Source organism: Ictalurus punctatus, chromosome 14 (genome assembly GCF_001660625.3).
Source record: "Ictalurus punctatus breed USDA103 chromosome 14, Coco_2.0, whole genome shotgun sequence".
In the NCBI taxonomy this organism is placed as follows: Eukaryota; Metazoa; Chordata; class Actinopteri; order Siluriformes; family Ictaluridae; genus Ictalurus; species Ictalurus punctatus.
The window spans coordinates 3,221,363-3,245,857 of record NC_030429.2 but is presented as its reverse complement, the minus strand read 5'-3'; the positions used below and the strand labels follow the sequence as shown (position 1 = coordinate 3,245,857).

At 38.9% G+C, this 24,495-nt stretch overlaps 1 long non-coding RNA gene across 1 annotated transcript; it reads left to right on the top strand.

Moving 5' to 3' along the window:
* The first annotated feature begins 2,277 nt into the window (after positions 1-2,277).
* LOC108274598 (uncharacterized) lies at positions 2,278-6,757 on the top strand. The gene is made up of 4 exons (XR_001814497.3): positions 2,278-2,622; positions 3,281-3,513; positions 5,525-5,577; positions 5,730-6,757. It is a non-coding gene; the product is annotated as an uncharacterized LOC108274598 (long non-coding RNA).
* Positions 6,758-24,495: the final 17,738 nt, after the last annotated feature.

The window sequence follows — 24,495 nt, the reverse complement described above, 5'->3', positions numbered from 1 at the left end:
AAGAAGCCCAAAATTTCATCAAAGGATCTGTTAGTAAGTCTTGCAACTCTTCTTGGTGTCAAAGTGCATGCTTCTACAATCAGAAAGAGATTACACAAATTTGACCTGAATGGAAGACGTGCCAGGAAAAAGCCTTTGCAAGACTACAGTTTCCCATTGAACATATACGCAAAGGCTAGACCTTTTGGAATAATGTGCTCTGAACAGATGAAACAAGAGTTGTTTGCTGTTACTGTGGCCAAACATATTTGGTGCAGACCAAAGACAGCTTTCAGGAGAAGCAGCTCATACCAACTGTGAAGCACGGTGGCGGGAATGTTATGGTTTGGGGTTGCTTTGCTACCTCAGGGACTGGACAGCTTGCATTTATTTATTGATTGATTGATTGATTGATTGATTGATTGATTGATTGATTGATTGATTTAGGGCCTTACTTGCATTTATTGATTTAACCATGAATCTACATCATATCACAGAGTGCTTGAAGATAACGTGAGGTCATCTGTCCGAAAGTTGAAGTTGAACTGAAAGTGGACCTTTCAACCGGATAATGATCCTAAGCACACGAGCAAATCCACCACGGAACGGCTCAAAAAGAAGAAATGGAAGGTTATGGAATGTCCTAGTCAAAGCCTGGATTTGAATCCCCATTGAAATGTTGCGGAGGGATTTGAAACGGGCCGTACATGCAAGAAAAGCCTCAAACATCTTGTAACTAAAAGAATATTGTATGAAAGAGTGGTCAAAAATTCCAGCAAACCTGGTGGATAATTATGCAAAATGCCTACAAGAACTTATTTCTACTAAACGGGGCAATACTAGCTTCTGTGGCCAAGGGTGTACTTTTTACACAGAAGAATATCACATCTATTGCTATTTCTGTTGAATAAATGATGAAAAAGCTTGTTTTTCCTTGTGGTTTTGTTCAAGTTCATCAACTTTATTAATAGGCACTGTTTCAAAGATGATCAAATGTTTGCTTGTCCAAATATGTCAAAAAAAAGCCAACAATTTCCATGGGGTGTACTTATTTTTTCACATGACTGTATATGTTTTATATATCAACATGGTTTGGTTTGAACATTGAATTGTATATGGAGAGGGAATATAATTGTTAAACATTTTTATGATAATGATAATGATTCACAAGATATAGTTCAGTCAGCACCCAGACCATGTTCCAGGTAGACTGTAATCAAAAACTGTAACGTTTAAGGGTTCAGTTATTCAGTGTGTAACAATATTATATTTCTGCTTTTGTCTTAATTTTTGTTTCTCAAACATAACCCAACATTATGTAATTAGAAATGAACATAATCTACCCTTCGGCCAATGAGTCACATACACTCAGTTCGAAGTGTAGCTGAATTTTGTCAAGTTTGTAGGTTCCCCCACCCTGGGAAGACATTATGAGTTATTTTCTATTTTTGTTCAGCTGTGGAACAGTGAACCCAACGCCATTGAAAACCACCACTGTCGCGTTATGCATCTTCTGTGGTATATACTATATATTCATCAGGACAATCCAAAAAATAATAATAATAAAAACAGCATTCTAAAATGTTATAATAGTATATTGAGCAAATATTAACCTGTGAGAGGTACTACAGCTGAGCACCTCATCCAGATCACCCATGCCTCAAAGCAAGAGCTAAATTTGTGCTTAAAAGTTGTTCAGATGTGACTGGCACATCGCTTGCTACAAGGCATGTGTGTGCAGCAGTGGCTCTCTCCACTCCACTGTACTTTTTGGGGCTAAAGCAGTAGTGCTGTGATAACCCCATGGTGCAGCTGAGCTAAAGTGGTTGCCAAGTTCTTAAAAAAATGCTAGGCAGTCAGAAGAGCTGAGGCTTTGGCACCTCTCCTGTCCACCTGAGCTCAGTGGCACAGCTGCTAATTACTGCAGGGTGCCACATGGCTGCATAGAGCCCTCTTATCCCTCTCCCACTTTTAATCAGCAATCAAACCCTCCAAATGCCTCTCCTCTTCATGAGGTACTTTCAGCTGTCCGGACCAATTTGCTGGATGTGGACATTATCTCTGATTGCAACAGAAGTATGCGTTTGCTATATTTGTTCCTTTTATGTTTACCTGGCACAGAAGGCTGCTAGATATTTGGTCAACCTGAACAGCTGGGAATTTTTTTTCCCCTCTCCTCAGCTTTTTCGTCGTCCTTGCCCCCTCACAGACACCTCAATTACACAGCCATCTTACCGAGGGCTTGCCAAGTCAAATGGTGGCGTTATCGTTTGCACCAATAGAGCTGAGCTCAGCATTCTGGAAAAAATTATGCCCTCTCCACAGTATTTTACGACCTGCAGTGCAGTAGTCGGCAGGGTCATTCAGCCCAGGGCTTGTCTGGTTCTTTCGGGGGGTTGTAGACTCTATTTTCTACCTTACAGTCCCTGCTTCAGGCCAACCAGGAGAGATTACATTCAATTCAATCATCCTTAGCCCAGCAGTTGTCCTTTTTTACCATCTGTTATCATATCTCCTCTCTCCCGTCTGCCTGGGCTGAGAGGGAGGGAGGAGCGGCTCTCAGATCTGCGCTCTGACTCAGGCAATAACATGTTATATATGACCAGGAATGGAGACAGATGTCTGTGAAAGATCATTCCCTGGGTAAGATCTGATTTGTGTGGAATTTTCTGTGTCACTTTTTCAATTCCTGAGGAGCTACTGTAATATCTAGTTGTAAAAATTCAAGGCAAATAGATTTGTTTTATTATCTTGAAGATTTTTCATGTTACCAACATTATAATACAAGTCTGAATTGCCTTGACTTACTACTATGCTACAAAAAAAAATTACATCTCTGCAAGCGAAAAAAATTATAATTTATATATATATATATATATATATATATATATATATATATATATATATATATATATATATATATATATATATATATATATATAAGTTTGCTAATTGTCAGCATTTTCATTTAAAAAAGAAGCAAAATTATCTGCAAAAATAATTAAAAAAAGATTAAAGCTTAGTTATTAGTAAATGTTTAATTAATAATTAAAGCATTAATAATATTGTATTAGGTTTACTGTTATCTTATAATAGGAAATATTAGATAAATCTGGCTGTATTCAAGAATTTTTCACTTGCTAAGATCTTTTTACCTGGACACAATTTTCACAAATCATTCTGATTTTCATGATTATACTAATAACCAGTTTCTGTTATACAGTACATATATACAGCATATATCTCCACCATAAACAAGACTGTTCCTGGAAACTAAGATAATCTTCATTATTTTCCACAGATTGAAGAAGGACTCTGGGGAGGGAAGCCTCTTAATGGCTCTCGTGTCACATAATGTGCTCTATTTTATCTTCATTGCAAAACACTCATTGTTCTTTTGCTCACTTACTGCCTTGAGCAACCTTAATCATCAAAATTTGAAATGCTTTGGCCGAGAGTGTCACAATTTTTGGCAGATCAACCCTCGTGTTTGTCTCCCTGAGGCAGTGCTGCTTGTCGGCAGACACAGATATAGTGAGTAACTACAGTGTGGTGAATGATGGAGAGTATCTGCATGCTCACTACATTAAAACATCTCATTCATCTCACGTCCTACTGTTCAACATGTTTTGAGCTAATCATGCTATTAAACTACAGTACAAGGCAACACTGCTAATAACACATTTATTACATATGCGTTACATATGGTGTTACGGTGTGGTTGGGCTCAAGTCTATCCATTCATCCATCCATTTTCTGTACCACTTATCCTACACAGGAGCACGGGGAGCCTGGAGCTTATCCCAAGGGACTCGGGGCACAATCACACACAATAGTCAAACACTATGAACAATTTAGAGATGCCAGTCAGCCTACAACACATGTCCTTCTGATCAGGAACCCAGAGACTTAACCGTTGAGCCACCACTGCCCTAGCTTAGCACCGTAGCTTAGCACTATAGCTTATATATTCAAATATATACAGCTTGCCAGCTAGACTCTATTCACCAGACTGCCTCATCATCCTCATGTGTTAATGAATTGAAGGGCTGGTTAAATTCCAGCTTTCTCAGGTTGAACTTGAGTAAAACTAAGATAATAATTGCTGGCACCTCAAGTCTAACAAGAAATCTAACTGCCCCTAGCTTTGACAATGATGATAGTTCAATTTTTCCATCTACCACAGTCAAAAACGTCTGTATTATTCTTGACCCTTCATTAACCCTATACGCATATATTAGAAAACTGTCTAAAGCAGTATTCTTCCAGCCAGAAAGATGCTGAGTCATTAGTCCATGCTTTTATTACATCTCGCATTGACTATTGTAACTCCCTTTTTTCTGCACTACCAGCACACTCTACCTCCCATTTACAATATATTAAAAATTCTGCTGCGAGAGTACTAACTTACATTAAACGATCTGCACATATCACTCCTATCCTATGTCCACTGTCTATATGACCCATATGTTTAACTGTTTTACTGTATTGTTATTGTCTTTTATTTTGAGTCCTTGAGCTCTGGAAAGGCGCTATAAAAATAAACATATTATTATTATTAACTATTTCAAACGATGAGTAGCTTGTGAAAAAAAGTAGCTTCCCCAACACTGGCTCACAGTTTATGTTTCAACATTTGCTGAGGCTTTTATCCAAAAGGAAGTTACAATTGAGACAGAGTACAACTGGCAATGCTGGTCTTTGAACTCACAACTTTCCATTGGGTAGCCCAAAGCTTTAACAACTGAACCCCTACTTCACTTTGCTCATCGGTTTCCTGATTGATATTCTTTGCTCATTTAGAGTATAATGTGTGATTGAAAAAAACAAGACAACATCTTCCTGGTGAAGATTTATTTAATTTCCAGCCTCTCAGCACGTGATAAGCAGATTCAGCTGCAATTCATCAACGTAACCTACTTTTCCCAGGGCGTTGTTTAGCCGGTAATGACTGAGTACAGTCAACAACTGAATAAATATTTCAACTTGTCTAAAGCTAAATAAATAAAAAAAAACACCTGAATATTAAGAACATGTATTAACAGTGATCAAAAAACATTCTGTTGACATCTTCACAATTAACTGCATGTAATGTTGCTAAGACAAAATTTAGGCATTGTGTGTGAGTGTGTGTGTGTGTGTGTGTGTGTGTGTGTGTGTGTGTGTGTGTGTGTGTGTGTGTGTGTGTGTGTGTGTGTGTGTGTGTGTGTGTGCTTTCTGGGATCACTTTGGACAGATGAGCCCTGCTCGAGTTCATAAGTCTTACATATCTATTATTAATCAGGCAGCAGAGACAGGCAGCAAAACAAAGGCCCATCCTCTGGGTGCTGTGCTCAGTTGAAACACACACACACACACACACACACACACACACACACACACACACACACTGCAAAGAGAGACGTCCAGCTCTTGTGTCAGTCTGTGTGCTCACTTTGAGGACTGCTCCCAGTGACAGTAGAGAAACCCCGTCTAAGCACTTTGATCACTCAAAAGTCTGAAACCATTTGCCGAGACTGAACTCATGGTATGTTTTTGCTGTCAGGGGAAAGAGCCCTCGTATCATGACAAGGAGTACGCTCTGTCTCACAAGCATGGGTAAGTCATGAGCTGCGAGAGGCTACGAGATCAGATATCTGCAGACCTTTATTTGAAACATTATATCAATTTATAAATAGCTCTGCTCCCTGCTGTGATAATCCTATAGCTATACTCTCTCTCTCTCTCTCTCTCTCTCTCTCTCTCGCTAGAGAGAGCATTTTCAGGGGATGTGTGTACTTGTACGATCCGGTACATTTTCCTACCTGCAGTGTGTGCTGTCAGCTGTAGTATACAATAAGCCTATGTAATACAGGCAGCTCATCACTCACCATCGCCTGTGTGAATATGTGCACTCTGGGAGAAAAAAGCAAGCAGCCATTGCTTTCACATCTTCTTTTTGTTTATGTGCAAATTTTCCCATAATGTCTACATAATTTTGGTTGAGATTTACAGAGATTAAAGAATATTTAAGTAGTGGAGTTCAGTCTTTATATTTTCAATACTTCATATTTTAAATATAAGAAGACACCTTGTTAATTCACAATTGTGTAAAAATCCATAAGAAATTCTGGAAAAGGTAATTGTAGCTATTAAATTCGTGACACCTTGACTGGTGCATAATCACCATAATCATGTGCTGCTGTTAGAATCTGCCACTGAAACTATTACAAATAAATAAATAAAATAAACTGTTTGACATTTAATATTTTAATTATACACCTCCAGCTGAATACCTATTTATGATTCATTATATAATAAATAAACAGTCGAATTAGTGATCAGATTACAAAGAACACTGTCTTACTGAACTCACTGAACTTTTATAATATCCATGGCACTGAAAAGGAAATGAAAACCTGTAATGAGAGAAAAAAAAAAACGTAATGAAGACGTGAAAGTTGTTTTGATACGGCATTAAAAAAGTTCATGTGAATTTGTCAACCAAACAAATATGCAGAGAATTTCCACTAAAGGTGAGAAAGGTTAATATCTGGCCTCAGTGTGGCTTTCAGAGCACAAGGGTTTAATAATTAATGCTCTTTCACTGAGACATTCTGATAACGTCTGCAGCAGAATATTAAAGAGTAATACTTCCTCCCTAACCACTAAGGCAGGAACTCGCATTCTCTTATACTGTATGTATCTGCCTCATCCTTTTATTTCTGCCTCTTATTTACTCGATTTTTAGGAAGTGTCTGCAGTAGGTGAAAGATAAAGGAAGAGAGAAGGTGAGAGATCCCACTACTGATCCTGATTTGCATGTGTGTTCTCTAATTATAGGTTGTGTAAATCTAGATTGAGTACTCAGGTTCTGTAACGCTCAGCTAAATTCCCTAACCATAATTCATAGGAATTTCAAATATGGCAGCTTTCTTCATTTAATGCTAACGATTATTCTTTATAATTGTTGCAGTGTTGCACTTAAAAAAAATAGAGAGAGTGGACTTTAGAGCTAATTAGTCCCATATTTCCCATTGTACTGTATGAAAAAAGAGCACCAAGTCTGCTCCTACCATCTTATGAACATTTGTTAAATGATCAGTGATACATAAATAGCTGAAAACGCAGCTTCCCCAATTCTGAAAACATTGGGAGAGTATGGAAAATGCAAAAAAAAACAACAAAACAAGTCATTTGAAAATTCAGTTCACCCTGTACTATATTGAAAACACATTATTAGATATTTGAATGAGTCTTTATTGGTTACAGCACAGTGAAATTCTTTTTTTCACATACCCCAGCATGCAAGGAAGTTGGGGTCAGAGATGTTACAGCACCCCTGGAGCAGAGAGAGTTAAGGGTCTTACTCAGTGGCAGCACCAGGACTTGAACCCCTGACCTTACAGTCCATAATCCAGAGCCTTAACCACTAAGCCACTACTTTTACCTTGTGAATTTAGTTTCTTTTTGAAAATATAAACTATCAGTCGACTGTTTACCATTGTATAACATCATAATTTCTTTTAATAACACTTATTAAGCGTTTGGACGCTGAGTGAAGACACCAGTTGGTTAAGTTTGGCAAGCGGAATCTTCCCCCATTCATCCATTATGCATTTCTTCAGCTGTGCAACTGTAAGAGGCCTCTGTTGCCTTATTTATTAGTCCTAAATTGCTCCTGTCCCAACTTTTTTGGAACGTGTTGCATACATCATTTTCAAAATAAATGTTTATCTTCAATAAACTATGCAGTTGATTAGGTAAAACATCAAATACCTTGTCTTTATACGGTTTCTGTTTAAATACAAGTCAAAGTTCATTTACAAATCACTCCTCTTTGCTTCTATTAGCATTTCCCATACTGTCCCAACTTTTTCATAATTGAGGTTGTACTTTATGCAGGTAGGATGGAATATGCTCTGTATAGCGTTATAGAGATATTTTGAAAGATTTAGGAAGTAGAAGGTGAAAACCCACTGCAATAGTTCCCCAAGGATACATAGTTGAGAAGTGGTGACAGACTCCAGCTCTGGTGTGCAACACCCTGCAGAATTTAGCATCCTGCTTCATTTAACATCTGATTAGCACTTTTCAGCTAATTACCAAGATCTTTGTGGGGTAAAGGAGGAGTGGAGGACTGGAGGCCAACATCCATGTATAAGACTATTATCATTTATGAAATGAAAAACAAGGTCTTCTACTGATATTAATATGCTAGGTTTATGCAGGGCAGTGTGGAAATTTTTACTAATCTAATAGTCCAAATCTCATAGAGGGGGTTCCTCCATCCATACCCTTTGCAGCAGAAGCCTGCTTCTCTTCTGTTCTATGTCTGTGCATATCTATCAGAGCAAGTATTCGTACTCGCTCAGCAGCAGCAGCATAGCAGATCTAGTCTAGATTATCTATCTATCTATACAGTCCACCAAGACCAAACCTATTTACACTCCATTCCTATCTATAAAAGCTCACAATCTCACTCAGAGAGTTCTCATGGCTGAAATGAGTATTTCAGATTTTTTTTTTTTTTTTTAATGAATTGCATCAATAGCATGTCTTCCATTAGAATGTATTAATAATAAATATCAACCCAACAGAAATGTTTATCTCAATGTTCGTCGATATTTCATTCATGACAGCCAACAGTAGCAGCAATGAAGGCATTAACGAGTGAGGCGTATTGAGTAACATTTAACCCTGGCGTGATATAAAGGTTTATGCTAACCATAAATAATAAAATATATAGTGCAGAACCTGGTGTGTATGTTGGGAAGAAGGACTCGGGAGATAGGCGGCGTTTTTATGGAGCTCAGTGCTTCCTTTTATTTTATTATTTTATTTTATTTTTATGCGAATGCTTTTTTAATGCTTTTCCATTCTCACAAACGCACTAAGGAAAACAAAGCACACATAAATAAACTTGCTGTGATCACACACAAGTGAGAATCATCATCATCGCTTGACCACGCCACATATAACACACAGAAATTTTCATGTAGTGCATGGCTTAGTGTGTTTACAGTGTTTACTCAAGTGGATTTTTTTCTTTTCTTAATGGTTTCAAGTTTTCATGTCTAGGAACACCTGTTTTTGATTAATGAACGCTTGACACATGCTAAGCTGCCTAAAGCCGACATCTTCATTCAATGAAAATTATAGACAACAAATAAACCATGTTGAAGAAATATACACATGACAGACACTGGTATAAAAGGCACTGTAATGGAACAATGCATGTGGGACTCACTGTCTTAATCACAGGGAACTTGGGTACAATTGTGTGCATTAATACAATTTTCAATTTTCTCATTCAGTCAACATGAAAGTCAGAACCAATGTAGCAAGAAAAGTGTTCTTCCATTCTCTCTCTCTCTCTCTCTCTCTCTCTCTCTCTCTATCTATCTATCTATCTATCTATCAATCTCTTTTTCCCTCTTGCTCGCTCTGTCTTTACTTCTCTAACTATCCGTGCTAGAGGGGTGGCCTCTAGATCACTCAGCCACCCAGACTGAGCCATGTCCTTCAGTGTCACACATGTGTACATCTGGGGCTCCAGAACACTTACACACAAATGCACTACCGAGTGTTTGGGCCTCAGGTCTAATTAGACCAGGAGAGGGGAAACTTTCTATTCTGCTCTCCATGCTCTAGGCAGAGTTCTTCTCTTTCTTTCCGCCGTTCCCGTTTGGTTCCAGTGATAAAAACATTGTCCAGTTAGGTAATCTGCTGATAGTGCTACTGAAGTTCCAAATTTCTTCCATCTTTCATAGCTGCAAATAATTACATCATTACTTAACTCAAAATGGTGTCTATTACTTGTCTTACCTAAAACACGGTTGAATTCATTCATTCATCTCTCTGATTTATAGTCTCTCCAGGATTTTGCAATCGCAAGACGCATCATGTGACGTCATCACAACGCACATTTAGCTAAAGCCCTCTTCGATTCATGTGTGTGAAACATGAGTACAGCTAAAAGGTCTCATTTACCAACAAACATCATTACGAAAGAACACGCAAAACGATTTCTTGCAATTGCGATTTCGCCAATTCAAGTAGTTTCTGCCAAAAAAGCACAATTTTTTTTTTTTTAAAAAGCAGCAGCAAAATGATATAATGAGTCTTTTATTAATCAGATATGCATATGCACAGTGAAATTCTTTTCTTCACATACCCCAGCATGTCAGGAAGTTAGGGTCAGACATGATACAGCAACCCTGGAGCAGAGAGGGTTAAGGGCCTTGCTCAAGAGCCCAACAGTGGGAGCTTTGCAGTGATGGGCCCTGAATTCCTAACCTTCCAATCATGTATCATATATGTCATGTATCGGGGAAGGGAACTCTGGATAGCAAAGGTTCAGACTTGGGTTGCATAGCTGAGATTGTTCTATAATGTGAGTGATAACAGAAACTAACTTTTTTACACAACTTTCAACCATTAAAATATATGACATATGTTTAATTAATAAATGAAACATTGTAATTGAACATTATAATCAGATGCCCTACCTCTGGATTTTTATTAATAGCATCTAGACCACCACACTTAAATATAAACCATTGACTTTAAGCCAGAAAAAAATGTAGTGGATAGAAAATACAGACTGAAAATATAGAAGCAGGTAGTGTGATGTTTTTGTTTTATTTGAGAGATGGAGAACACGAAATCAAATGTTTACAACTCATTTTAATTGTTGTTTATAGTTTTATGCATTAAAAAAAATCAGGCCTTGATATAACGCATGTCTCAGATTAAAATGCTGTCTCCTTCGTGCAGAAACAAAATGTGGAAAATAAAGAGCTTAAGTCTGCTCAAGTCTGTAGTTACATTTGAGGTTTAAAATCCTGATTTGTGTCCTACATCCACCTCTGAATCTTTGAATCCCTGTGCGCATGTGTGCTACGTTCAGATAAGCAGAACCAAGTTTTCTGCAATACTCTTAGTGACTCTGGAATGAATAATATTTCCAGTGAGTAAATGATCAGTGGTTCAGTTAAATATTATTCATGTACTGTACAGAACATGAAATGTGCTGGAGCTGAATAACGCGAGTCACGCTGACTCACTGTTTGTTTACCATGTCGGCACCCCATAAATTACTACAGATACACACTTCTACAGAGCATTTCAATTAATGTGTTTAAGATGTAATCTGTGGAAGGCTGCACCGTGTTAATTACAAGATTTGCATAAGGTGATTAAGACAGCAGTCACACAGGAGATGTCCTTAGGAGCCGGCTGATGGGACTGAGCTCCCCACACTGCATTTCAGTCACCTATGATTAAGCAAAAACATATGGGAAAATAATGAAGAGTTTTAGAACTAGAGAAGGGAATGAGTGGGAAGACACAAATTAACACATTACACCTTTTCTTAAGTCATTCAATTTATGCAGGGTTTTTTGGTTGGGGGGGGGGGGGGGGTTGCTATAGCTACATAATGATCTTTTTTAGAGTCTTAGTTCTTTGTCTACTAAAGTCCCAAATATAAAGCTCTAAATGATGTGTGTAATGTCAATTTGTGTGTGTAGTCAGGGGGCCTGCTGCAAACTAATAATATGGAATATTTCGGTGTGGTCTTTCCTGAAAGCTACAGTGAGTCTGGATCTTAAAGAATCTTCTGGAAGAATAAACCAAAACTTTTCATTTGCATATGAGTGATTGCACATCAAGTGCAATGCAAATATATACAGATATATAAATAATACAGAATATAAATGGCAAAAAAAGATTGTAGACACAAGTGTACATCATCTTCATAAGTCTTCTTTTTGAATGTTGTTAGTTTCAGCGGTGCAAGCAATATATCTTGTATAAAAAAAAGATTAACCAGTCACATTGTTTAGTCATAATTGTTAAGAAACTTCAACAAAATATAGCTTTTTTTGTCTTTAAAAGGCTACAACATACAGCTTAAATAAATGAAACAAAATTCACAGCTTTCCAGTTCACTCAAGTTGAAATGTGGTTCCAAACAGGGTTTTGAGCCTCACTCTGCCATACACATAGACAAACAGCTCCCAGCTCACTGCACCAAAAGAGAGAGAGAGAGAGAGAGAGAACATGGTTACATAATGGTCAACCCTTATCCCACTCACTCGTCCCAAAATCCCTCCTCCTGATGCAAAATTGCACTAAACCATGTCCAACCTGATACACAGGCTTATGTACATTTAAAACTTGTCCTGTATTCATTTTAGCTCCGGTTTCCTTCCACCTCTCAAAAACATGCTGGCAGGTGTACTGGCCACACTAAATTGCTCCCTAGTGTGAGTGAGTGTGTGATTGTGTTTGTGAGTGGTGCCCTGCAATGGACCAGCATCACATCTGGTGTACTGTATTTCTGTCTCAAGACTAGTATTCCCGAGATAGACCCCAGAACCATCATGACCACGATAAAGTGGTTACTGAAGCTGTATGAATGAATTAATTCATTCATTCATTCATTCATTCATTCATTAATGCTCTTGATATGACTTTCAGATTTACTAAATCATATTGCAGGTGCAAAATTAATTCTCACTTACACCACAAGGGAATTCAATTTAAATTCAATTTTATTTGTATAGCGCTTTTAACAATGGACATTGTCTCAATAAACACAGGATACAGATTTTTGAGCGAGCCAGTGGCGACAGTGGTGAGGGAAAAACTCCCTAAGATGATATGAGGAGAAAAACCTTGAGAGGAAGCAGACTCATCCCTCATCCTCATCTGGGTAACAATGGATAGTGTGAAAGTAAAGGAAAGTTCATGTTGAACTAGTCCACTGTTCACTAAAGGAGACCTGAGTGCAAAACTGCATGTGGTAATTGCAGTGCTAAGGCCATAACAGCAACCGTAGTCCCAGCAACCACAGCGAGAACGTCCATGTGGAATTGAGGTCCAAAACCATTTCCATGGTACTTCAAGCGACACCATCCTCAGCAATCTCCAGGCTGTACTGCTTGGAGTCTTCCTCAGTGGCAGAATGTAGCCTCCAGTTGATGAGAGCTTCATCCAGTGGTAGGGCATAATGATGGATCGGGCAGCTCCGGAGTTCAGAAAGGGTCAGGATCACTGGCATCTCCTTAAAATCATGTGTGGCTTGACAGAAGGAGAGAATGAGAGGGAGGTAAAGAGAGGGAGAGATTGTTGGGTATGCTTACTATCCCGTAATGGATAAAAGAAAGTCTATTCATGGTACGCTTGAGTAAACAAATGTTTTCAGTCTGGACTTAAACACTGAGAGTCTTGAGTCCTGAACATTACTTGGAAGGCTTTTCCAGAAATGTGGAACTGTGGGCTTTATAAGAGAAAGCTCTTCCTCCTGCCTTCACTATTCAAGGTACCAACAAATAGCCTGCACCTTTTGATCGAAGTAGGCGTGGCGGATCGTAACCAAAAGTTTGTGCCGGGACTGTGGCACGAGACTATTCAGTGCTTTTATAGGTCAAAAGTAGTATTTTATAATCAATGCAAACTTTAACTGGGAGCCAATGCTTTGTGGTTCTAGTAAGGACTGTTGCAGCTGCATTCTGGACTAACTGGAGTTTGTTTATTCCTTATTTCCTACAGTTTTAGGGACACAGAAAAAGTTATCAAGATTGCACATACATATTTTTTTATTTATTTAATCACTGCCAAAAAGTACTTTGCTTGTACTTTTCTCATTTGTTAGTCGCTTTGGATAAAAGAGTCTGCTAAGTGAATGAATGTAAATGTAAATGTAACTGCATTTCAAATTCTTTCAAGTATCAATATCAATGTATCTTACAGAAATTCGTGAAATAGGGGGACATGGTTGCATAGTGGTTCAAATGCTTGCCTCTCACCTCTAGGTTTGGGGATTTGAATCCCGCCTACTACCTGTGTGTACAGAGTTCTCCCTGTGCTTCAGGGGTTTCCACCGGGTACTCCGGTTTCCTCCTCCAGTCCAAAAACATGTGATATAGGCTGACTGGAATTTCCAAATCATCTGTGGTGTGTGAATGTGTACATCATTGTGCCCTGTAGTGGGCTGGCACCCTGTCCAGGGTGTCCGCTGTCCCGAGTTCCCTGAGATAGGCTCCAGTCTTCTCTTCCATCCTGGAAGGATGGAAATTCATGAAACATAGCTGGTACATATTGCCAAGTAGGAAGTCTACAGGATATATTTAACTGACCTTTTGTTTGAGGTGTCCCCTTTTACACAGCCTAGAGAACTGTTTGTCCACACCTCTTTCTATACTGTGTAAATTTGCCTAACAGCATAAAAAGGCTGTGTGTAATATTTAAACATTGATTATTTGTTTGTTTTTAAGAATAAATACTGATATGTAGAGATTTCAGCTGAATTTCGGCTGTGTCCTCACCGACTGCAGCTTTTCATTGAGTAATTCTCTGCATTATACATATTTAGGTCTTGACAGTTTTTTATTTAGACCCAAAACTAGCTTAGATACTATCCAATTTTATGCAAATCAATTATAAGTTTAGTCTTGTGTTTGACAGCAAAATTATTAGACCTCAAGTATACAGTACATTGTAACTGTGTGTGTGTGTGTGTGTGTGTGTGTGTGTGTGTGTGTGTGTGTGTGTGTGTGTGTGTGTGTGTGTGTGTGTGTGTTGGACAGTACAGTAATTGAAACCTTCCCCATGAACCTTGGCCTTCTCTGCCTCTGAATAACTGTGTCCACCACTATCCTTAGCCTGGCTCTCTTGGTCAAGCTTAATTATACTGACCAGTACACAAACTCTAACCTTAAAATCAATCTGAATCACAACCCTGTTGTCAGAATTTTGAATGCTGGCCAGCTTTACACAGTCTAATGAGATTCATATAAATGTCCTTATTCTGTGATCTATTTATCAGTCATCAGTGCACATTACTTAAAGGAAACCCTGACTATGAAGACTTGTCTGGCTTATTATTAGATTAACGCTGACATCCGCTATATAAATCTGCTAGACAAAAACATTCTAGGTGTCAGGGTTTTTTTTTAAATAAAAAAATCCTTGCACTCGTAGGTCGCCATTGCTGTTTACTTCGCAATGCATTCTGGGCAGTGATGTCAAATGGTTGCAATGGTCTTGATTCTCCAGCAACCCTACAGCGATATAAACATGCCTTCAGCCTTTTCAATTTGAACCCGAGCGTAACATAAGAGAGGAGACTAATATAGAAGACATTACTCAAAATGTACATGAAAATGAAGACGATCAGAGAGGTGAGGAGGCGAGAGTGGGGCAAAATCCATGGTGTCTGTGTGGCAAATGCACGTCTATGCCAACCGAGAGCGTTTGTTGTTCAAGGTTGTTCACCGACTCAGATTACATGGATTAAACTAGCATTTTATGATGAAACGTATTCTAATATCAATAATTTTAGAGATTATCAGCCATATATATCGTATACTTTATCCTGTTAAAATTTCGACAGCCTGCCAGCATGCTGTCACAATGTTATGAGCAAATCTGTGCTACAGCTACTGTGTGTACCAAGAACAGCTTTAATTTTACTTTGGGTATGCCTTGGCTAGGCGATTACAGGAGATTTACGTTATGAGAATATACAGAAAAAATGCACCAATAAAATGCAAACAGGTTTGATTATATTTACAGATATCCCCTGTATCACAGCACACAAGAACTAGAAAATTACAGCTAAAAGCAGCACAGTGAATGTGACATTCTTTTCCTGCTGCCAGAGCTAGTAGCTAATTCTTTGGAGTGCAACCATTTTATGTCACCAACTCAGAGTGCACTGCGCATGTTGCGTAATGGCGGCCTCAGTAGGTTGAAATATGTGTTAAATATTAAAGATTTTTAAATGAATTAACATATTTCATGTGTTTCTAACAACTTTTTTAGTAGGAGAGGGCCATCATTGCGTGTTAAGGCCTACAAGTCTTCATAACATGTTCCTTTTAACATGTTTACGTTCATCTTAAAGATAATTGTATGAAAAGAAAAGTGTCGTATGGAGCTATAATTTCATGGCTAGTTATATAGATCGTTCTATGGCCTCTACTGTATAATGGAATTTTAGATAATAACAAATTATTTTTATCCATCCATCCATGTTCTGTACCGATTATCCTACACAGGGTCACAGGGAGCCTGGAGCATTCGCAGGGAACTCAGGGCACGAGGTGGAGAATATCCTGGACAGGGTACCAACCAATCGCAGGGCACAATCGCTCACACATTCAGACACTATGGACAATTTGGAAATGCCAATTGGCCAACAACGCATGTCTTTGGACTGGCAAGCATATGCAAACTCCACACAGACAGGGAAGAGGCAGGATTTGAACCCCCAAGGCAAATGTGCTAACCACACCAATCCCCCTTATTATTATTATTATTAGTAGTAGTAGTAGTAGTAGTAGTAGTATTGTTGTTGTTGTTGTTATTATTATTATTATTATTATTATTATTATTATTATTATTATTATTGTGGTGGTATTTTGTTGTTGGTGGTGGTGTTATTTAGTTATCATTAGTGGTATTATTTTCTCGTTGGTGGATGTGTTGGTGGTGCTGTTGGTGTTACTTTTTAAAAATTTTGTTGGTCATAATGGCCAGATTAACAAACATTCTTACAAACACATTGCGCTTTTTGCCACTAATGGTAACATGAAAAGTTATGCAATAAAGTAATTTGCATCATCATAACCATCATTATAACATGTACATTATTCTGTTAGCTGATATTCCATTATATTTATATGCATGAACAAAATGCACATTTTCATTTTCAGATGGCTTTTCCATCTGCGGTTTTAGATCTACTATTTTCAGTGCTGTGCAACTCCACTTATGTTCAAGTTGTTTGCTGTTTCTCAGGCTCAGGGACTAGACTTAATGATCTGTGGTGGTGTGTATTATAAACTCATTCCTGCTCTCGGAGGTGGTAAGCATATTGGCTCTGGGGTTTACCCACACGTGACTGACAGTTCAGCTTTAAGAGAAATTTCAGTGTGAACAGCAGGGGAGGATCCCGGAGGTACTATTTTTTGGCATGAATCTATAATGAGTCATTGGTACCTAATGCCTAAGCCAGCATTTATAAGCCACCATGAATAGATTTAATGAACATGATGCATATTAATTAGTCCATCAGTTTTATTTGTACTGTTTTAAATCCTGTTCCAGGGATGTGACGTAAAGGCAGAATTATAATCCAAATCCTTATGAGACATCTTAATTGATGAGTGTACCTCTTTCACTCAGCAAGTCGTAAGCCAAGTATAAGAACAAAAAAAAATCCAATAAAATGTTAAATTTAAGTAAGGAATAACACACAACAGTTTGGGGTGATAATCGTACTCTGCTTTTATCATATCACACCACCCCAATTTGGATTATTTTTATATAACTGGATAGTTTAGAGTGTGTTCTTCTGCAACAATTACAATTTTAATTTATTTATTAAACACATGTCATACATTTCATACATTGGTTTAATGTTTTATAAAAATTATCTGTTATCACTCACATTATAGAACAATCTCGGTCTCATTTTACTGGGAAAAAACATAAACACCTCCGTCCTGAAGACTTTCCTGTTCTGGAAAACTTGACAGTTACAAAGTGCTGACACATGAGACTCCTTCCATAAATGCTAAATTAAACACTTAGCAATAGGGTTTTCTTTGTTAAGCAACAACACATTTTTTTTAATCTATTTATTATTAGTCTTTGATTATGTGGCACATCTTCCAAGCAAATCCTTGTGTATGAGTTGTTACAATAGAAACAACGTACTTCAACGAGGGCATTGATATAAACTTTTACATTTGCATTACTCACAGAACTACTGTCCGAGCCGTGCTGTTAAAGAGAAATAATGCACACCACCCGATCAGATTTCAGAATTCAACTGTGCGATAATATAAAATATTGTTAGATGATTATAAATATTATAATAAAATATGAATTATCACTGAGCAAGGACACATTAAGGGAAGGTCTTGGATGATATAAGAATAGCCTTAGCGCTGATACCCTGTCTGTATTAATCTCCACAAGGAGTTCATTTAACCTTGCCCTTCATTTTCTGGTTGTACCAACAGTGTCGTAATGGAAGTGGGTACTGGCTCATTCAAGCATTTAATTACTTGCATTCCCCTAGTCATCAAAATAAAACATTACTGCCTCTAGAATTGATAAATAAGGGAGTGAAGAGATAAGCTGGCACAAAGTTTGCAGAATCCAGCTATTGCATGGCAGAGTTATCAAGTTTAATCTGTATACCCACTGTGTTTGATTTTATAAGCAAGCATAACTACTTTATTTCTTTATAACATTACTACAACTAATTTTAATTACAGTTTAAGGAGGCTATAAAACACTTCTGTAAGTCCAGCTGGATGCATCTGTAAATGTACTGTATATCTGTATTGAGCTATTTATCTATAATGATCATTTTGTGAAATATAACTGTAAGTAATTGCATTCTTTGCCATATAATTGTTGCATTAGCCGCTAATTTCAATACTATAACAATAAAAAATGTACAAGAATGGTCCCGTTAAGACATATGGTAGAGCACAGGTGGTTAAGTAAGGAACACAAAGTAAGTCTTAAAAAGCTCAGGCATGACTGTGAAAAACCCAAATAACAAAAAAATCAATCAAAGTGCAAAAGGAAGGACTATTTATTTTAACTTTAACTTAATTCAATAAAGACCTTTCAGCAGTCAACACTTTTCTATCCTGCATTATGACGAGGTTATCACACTGCTGGAGTTGAAAGTGTTAAATGTGATTGCAATTACCTTTGTGGCCAAACACGTGGCTCTGAATGTGTGTGTTTCTTTGCGAACCCTTGGAGCCGCACAGCAGGCTTATTGGAGACCATTGCCTTCACTCCTCTCTAATCACCAGGACCTCTTAACACCTCTTACTGTAGGTACCAGGCTAAAAGTAACTATGCAAGATCCTTTAATCACCATAGCCTTTCATTAAGGTAAGGCTAAGTTTCATATCATGCATATAATCTGCTTGTCCAAGAGCCGCTTTAATTATGACCAGTGCCTGCAACTGTGGAGAGCATATCACTCTACTTTTTAATTAAGAACTCAGAAAGGAGCTACATAATTACACATGCACCAAAGCAGCCCACTGGCTTACTCATCATTTATTTCACAGAAAGACAGAGAGCGTTAGAAAAGGGAAGGAATGGAAGGAAAATGCACTTGCCTCTCAAATCCTCAGTACTGCCCTTGTCTAAAAGGCAATCGAGGAGGAAAAAAACCCCAGCAATGTTTGCCATCTTTAATGATGAAAGGCTGTTGCTTACAAAATCCCCAAAGTCACTCTGATGTGGGCAGGAGAAATTGATGCAGCTAAACTCGCCATGTTTTCATCAGGGAAATAAAGCAGCCAGTCTGAGGATTAAACAGCACAGATTAGAGTCTACATCAACAAGCGCCACAATTAAAAATGATAATTATGGTGAAATTTCGCTCATAGAGGTCAACAAAAACACACTAATGATGATGTTGGAGAGGAAACATGCTTCTCAGTAACAGACTTAGGCTTAAAGGAGGTCACTGCAACACGGGATAAGCATGTTAGCGATGCACCCAGGGCCGTTAATTAAAGAGCATGTTGCCACTGTTATTGTAATAATTTAAATCTTGAATTTCGACACTGAAGGCTGTGTTGGTACTGAAGCCTGAGAGTCAAAGAAGAGCCAAGAGGGATATTGGTTTCATTTTATTGATCTCTGACTGGGTCTTAAGCACATGATCCTGAGCGCTTCTTTCATTTCTACACTCTAAAAGCTGGGTCATAGTGCTAATTTAAAAATTATTTATGCAAGTGCATAATAAAACTGTGACCTCCAAATTGCTGTTAGTGTACTGAGTGTTTATTTGGATTACTGTGTCTATTTTATCAAAAATACTGACTATTCACTTGCAATTTTTCATATGACACTTTTTTTAAATGCTTTCTATTAGAGATTCAGTTGGATAAATACAGAGTCCACTGGTCAAGCTGATTAAAGCTCTATTTGTGTTTGATTAATTTATTAGTTTTTATTAGATCCATCCATCCATTTTTTGTACCACCTATCCTACACAGGGTCCCGGGGAGCCTGGAGTCTATCCCAGGGAACTCTGGACACAAGGCAGGGGACACCCTGCACGGGGTGCCAACCCATCGCAGGGCAGAATCACACACACACACACACCCCAATTCACACACTACAAACAATTTAGTGATTTCAATCAGCCTACAGTGCATATCTTTGGACTGGGGAGGAAACCGGAGTACCTGGAGGAAACCTCTGAAGCATGGGGAGAACAAGCAAACTCCACGCACACAGGGCGGAGATGGGAACTGAACGCAACCATGGAGGTGCGGGGCAAACGTGCTAATTAGCTTAATATATGGATTATATATTAGTTTATTAAATGCATATTAATAAATAAATCTCCTCAGTGATAAAACTCATATACTGACATCAATACAATGACCAAAGGAGGAGTGAGTTTCTAGTGGGTTGTATTTTCTACTTACCCAGATGTTTGCGTAACACAGTCATATGATCACAATCCACGCTCCAGAACATGCCGTCCAAGTGGTCACAGAGCGCTCAAGTAAAGAAGAGATGCTGGCTACTAAACTGAATACGGCTAGTAGCAGCAGTCAAACATCTTTTTTTTTCCAATACGAAGTGATGTCTGTAAAGAAAATCAGGGTCATGTGTATCTGGATGGAACTAAAATTATCACTGGTAATTTTCCCGAAGGAGTCTTGAGAAAAACATGGACATGGCCGATCCAGATGGAAATAAAGTCACAAAAGGAGCACATGTAAAATAGGAAATTACCCCAGGACCCCATGTAAAGTTAATCCCGTCCAGATATGGCACATGACCAAGAAATAATTATCAATCACTGCTGCAGTTAGTTGAACGAGAAGAAAAACAGACTTAGCTTTCTGACCTGCACAAAAAAAATTAATAAAATAAAATAAAAAACAGAAAGTTGTGGAAATGTTTAATGTCATAAGAAGTACAGGGTTTAAAGAGCAAATGCCAATGTGACCATCAAAGAGCTATAGAGTGTCATGTATATCAGAGAAGGAACTCTGGACTACAGTTCCCAGCAGCCACTGCACCTCACTGCATCACAGTCACATGACCACCTGTACCTGAATCACATTCTTGTTAACGAGCACTCATGTGTATATAGCCACAGTTTGCACTGCACTCCTTGTCTTACGTTTGTCTTTCTTTGCCATTGTCTCTACTGCTGTGTTTATAGTGTCATATCTCAGCCCAGCCACGACTCGGTTTCCCGAGTAACACCACTTACTTCAAACATGGCCGCTGAGGACTACACGTCCCACACACGCATGCGCTCATCCTCCCTGGAGTACTGATCACACACACCTGCAGCCAGTCACTATCGCACTCTCACCACGACATATAAGAGATTATGTATGCATACAGACTTTGCGAAGTAAACGTTCAGCTGACTTGTTCTCTGTCATTATCCAAGCCTCATCTATCATGTTTATTGCTAAGTGACTTTGACCATTGTTTACGTTCCTGACCTCAATTTCTGCCTTGCCCTGTTTTGTTTTGTTTGCCTGATTGCTTGACCTTTGCCTGTTTCTCGACTACGAACTTTGTCTATTCCTCTGGATTATACTGCCTGAGTCTACCCGCAACTGCTTCCATATTCAACAATCACAACCATGTGATGGTAACACAACCATTCTGGTAACAGTGGACCAATTTTCGAAGTCTGTAAGGCTCGTTCCACTACACGCCCTGCCCACCGCATTCATGACAGTCGAATTACTATTTCAGCATATATTCAGGTACTTCGGCATCCCAGAGGAAATAGTCAGTGATCAAGGACCTCAATTCACATCCAAGGTATGGTCCAATTTTATGGAAAAAATGGGGATCACAGTCAATCTCTCATCTGTTTATCATCCACAAGCTAATGGCCAAGTGGAACAAGTCAACCAGGAATTAGGCCAGTTCCTTAGGACATTCTGTGCCTCAAACCCAGAGGATTGGAGCAGATTCCTACCGTGGGCCGAATATGCACAAAATTCACTCAGCCATGGGCCTCACACCATTTCAGTGCGTACTAGGTTACCAACCCCCACTGTTTCTCTGGAATGCGACCCCCACGGAATCACCATCAGTGGATCAGTGGTTCCAAAGGAGCGAACAAGATTGGTCCAACACACACCAGCGCCTGAGACAGACGGCACACACCTACAATCGTAGAGCTGATCACCGCCGCAGTGAGCATCCACATTACCAGCCTAGCGATAGGGTTTGGTTGTCCACAAGGGACTTGAAACAACCATATGGCTGCAAAAAACTCACGCCAAGGTACACATGGCTATTAAAGATCCTAAAACAAATCAATGAGGTCACCTACCATCTGGAATTACCTCGACACAGTCGCATAGCCCCCTCATTCCACGTGTCATGACTCAAGTCCATCATCACAGGCCCTCTAGCCACAGATGTACCCTCCGAAACCCCTCCTGTACCACTGGAGATTGATGGGCAACCTGCAAACTTGAACAAGAATATCCTCAACTCTAGGCGCAGGAGGGGTAAGCTGGAATATTTAGTCGAGTGGGAGGGCTACGGACCAGAAGAACAATGCAAGACATCCTGGACCCGCAGCTCTATAAGGACTTCCATGTAGCTCACCCTGAACCTCCAGGTCCACAACCCCGGGGGAGACCCAGAAAGGACTCTGCTCCAAGAGTAAGCCCTTTGGGTGGGGGCGGGGGGGGTTCTGTCATATGTCAGCCCAGCCATTACTCGGTTTCCCGAGTAACACCACTTACTTCAAACATGGCCGTTAAGGACTACATGTCCCACACACACATGCGCACACCCTCCCCGGAGTACTGATCACACCTCGCTACTCACCTGTAGCCAATCACTATCGCACTCTCACCACGGGATATAAGAGACTATGTATGCATACAGATTTTGCGAAGTATACGTTCAGCTGACTTGTTCTCTGTCATTATCCAAGCCTCATCTATCGTGTTTATTGCTAAGTGACTTTGACCATTGTTTACGTTCCTGACCTCGACTTCTGCCTTGCCCTGTTTTGTTTTGTTTGCCTGATCGCCTGACCTTTGCCTGTTTCTCGACTACGAACTTTGTCTATTCCTCTGGATTATACTGCCTGAGTCTGTTGCCCGCACCTGTTTCCCTATTCAACAGTGGTACGTGACATGTGGTCTTTGTTTCAAGGTTAGTATTTACCTTAGTGCTTTGCCACAAGTTCTATAGCTTGTGTTTTGTGTTTTATTTGTGTTTAAATTAAATCTAATCTGCACGTGCATCCATCTCTCCCTTGAATTCATGACAGAGAAAATGGGAATGCACGTGTAGGACGTGAAATAAGGGACAAAAAATTACAGAAAGAGGATTTGGTATGAAGACAGAAGAAGACATCTCAGGGGAGTAGAAGGCAAAAGGAAATGTTCATTTATGCTGCACTCAGCCAACTACCATACCATGTAGACTTTTTAACTAGTCTTGCTTTATGCTTCAAGATCATACCCTTTTCTATTACTCCACACCCAACCACCCATGCTCCTATTATCACTGTATCATTAGATCTACATCCATAATAGAAATTGAGGAAGGGGAAAACTGCAGTGTAGGAGTGTCAGGGGAAAAGGAGTGTAGTTCAGTTTGTTGTTGGGAATATTATTTTATTTCACTGACGCACACAAGGGAAGTGATGCCGAGATACAGTTCTAAGAAAAGGGTTTTTTTTTTTAAGGGAAACCTATTAAATGCATCACTTAAAAGCAATGACCTATCCCCTGTGCATGTAGACAGTGAAGTTGACCCAGCTACCTCTTGTCTAAACCAACACAGTGCACATTTCCAATATAATAATAACGAATCTGAATACATTTACATAGGATTGAATATTTTCATCCCAGTCACTATAGACAATGTGAGCATGTTATAATAAGTATGATATGACTCCACTCTGTTCAAGGTCAAAAGCCCTTCACACATCCCAGCAGAGGCCACAAATGGCTGGAGATCAATTCCGCTCCATGTCTGCTACAGCTAGGTGGGCTTTACAGCATGATGCTCCACACACTCCACACTCATGCTTGCTTTGCTAATCCAGGATAGCTTGAGTCAGCAAGAAAAGTAACATGGCTTGCATAATTTGCCTCAGGGAACCAGCAGAGACGGAATAGTGTCAAAAAAGCTTTTTATTCTTATAGACACAACATAAATCTTTGTGCACCATGGCACAAATAATTCTATCAGTTAGATCTTTGGTTTGGAGTTGATTTACAAGAGTAAATATCATGTTTTTACTTTAAATTGGTTTAGCAAAAACCTCTGCTTTGTACACTATTTAGCATTGGATATTATTTAAATTAAATAAAAATGCACTTGTAAAAATGTAATTTCAAATATCCAGTAGTAATGTATCCCAACATTTAGCAGTATGTACAATAGAGCAGCACTTTATGTGAAGGGCACCTGACGTTAAGCTGTTATAATGAGGTGTGTGGCTGTGCCCATTATTAA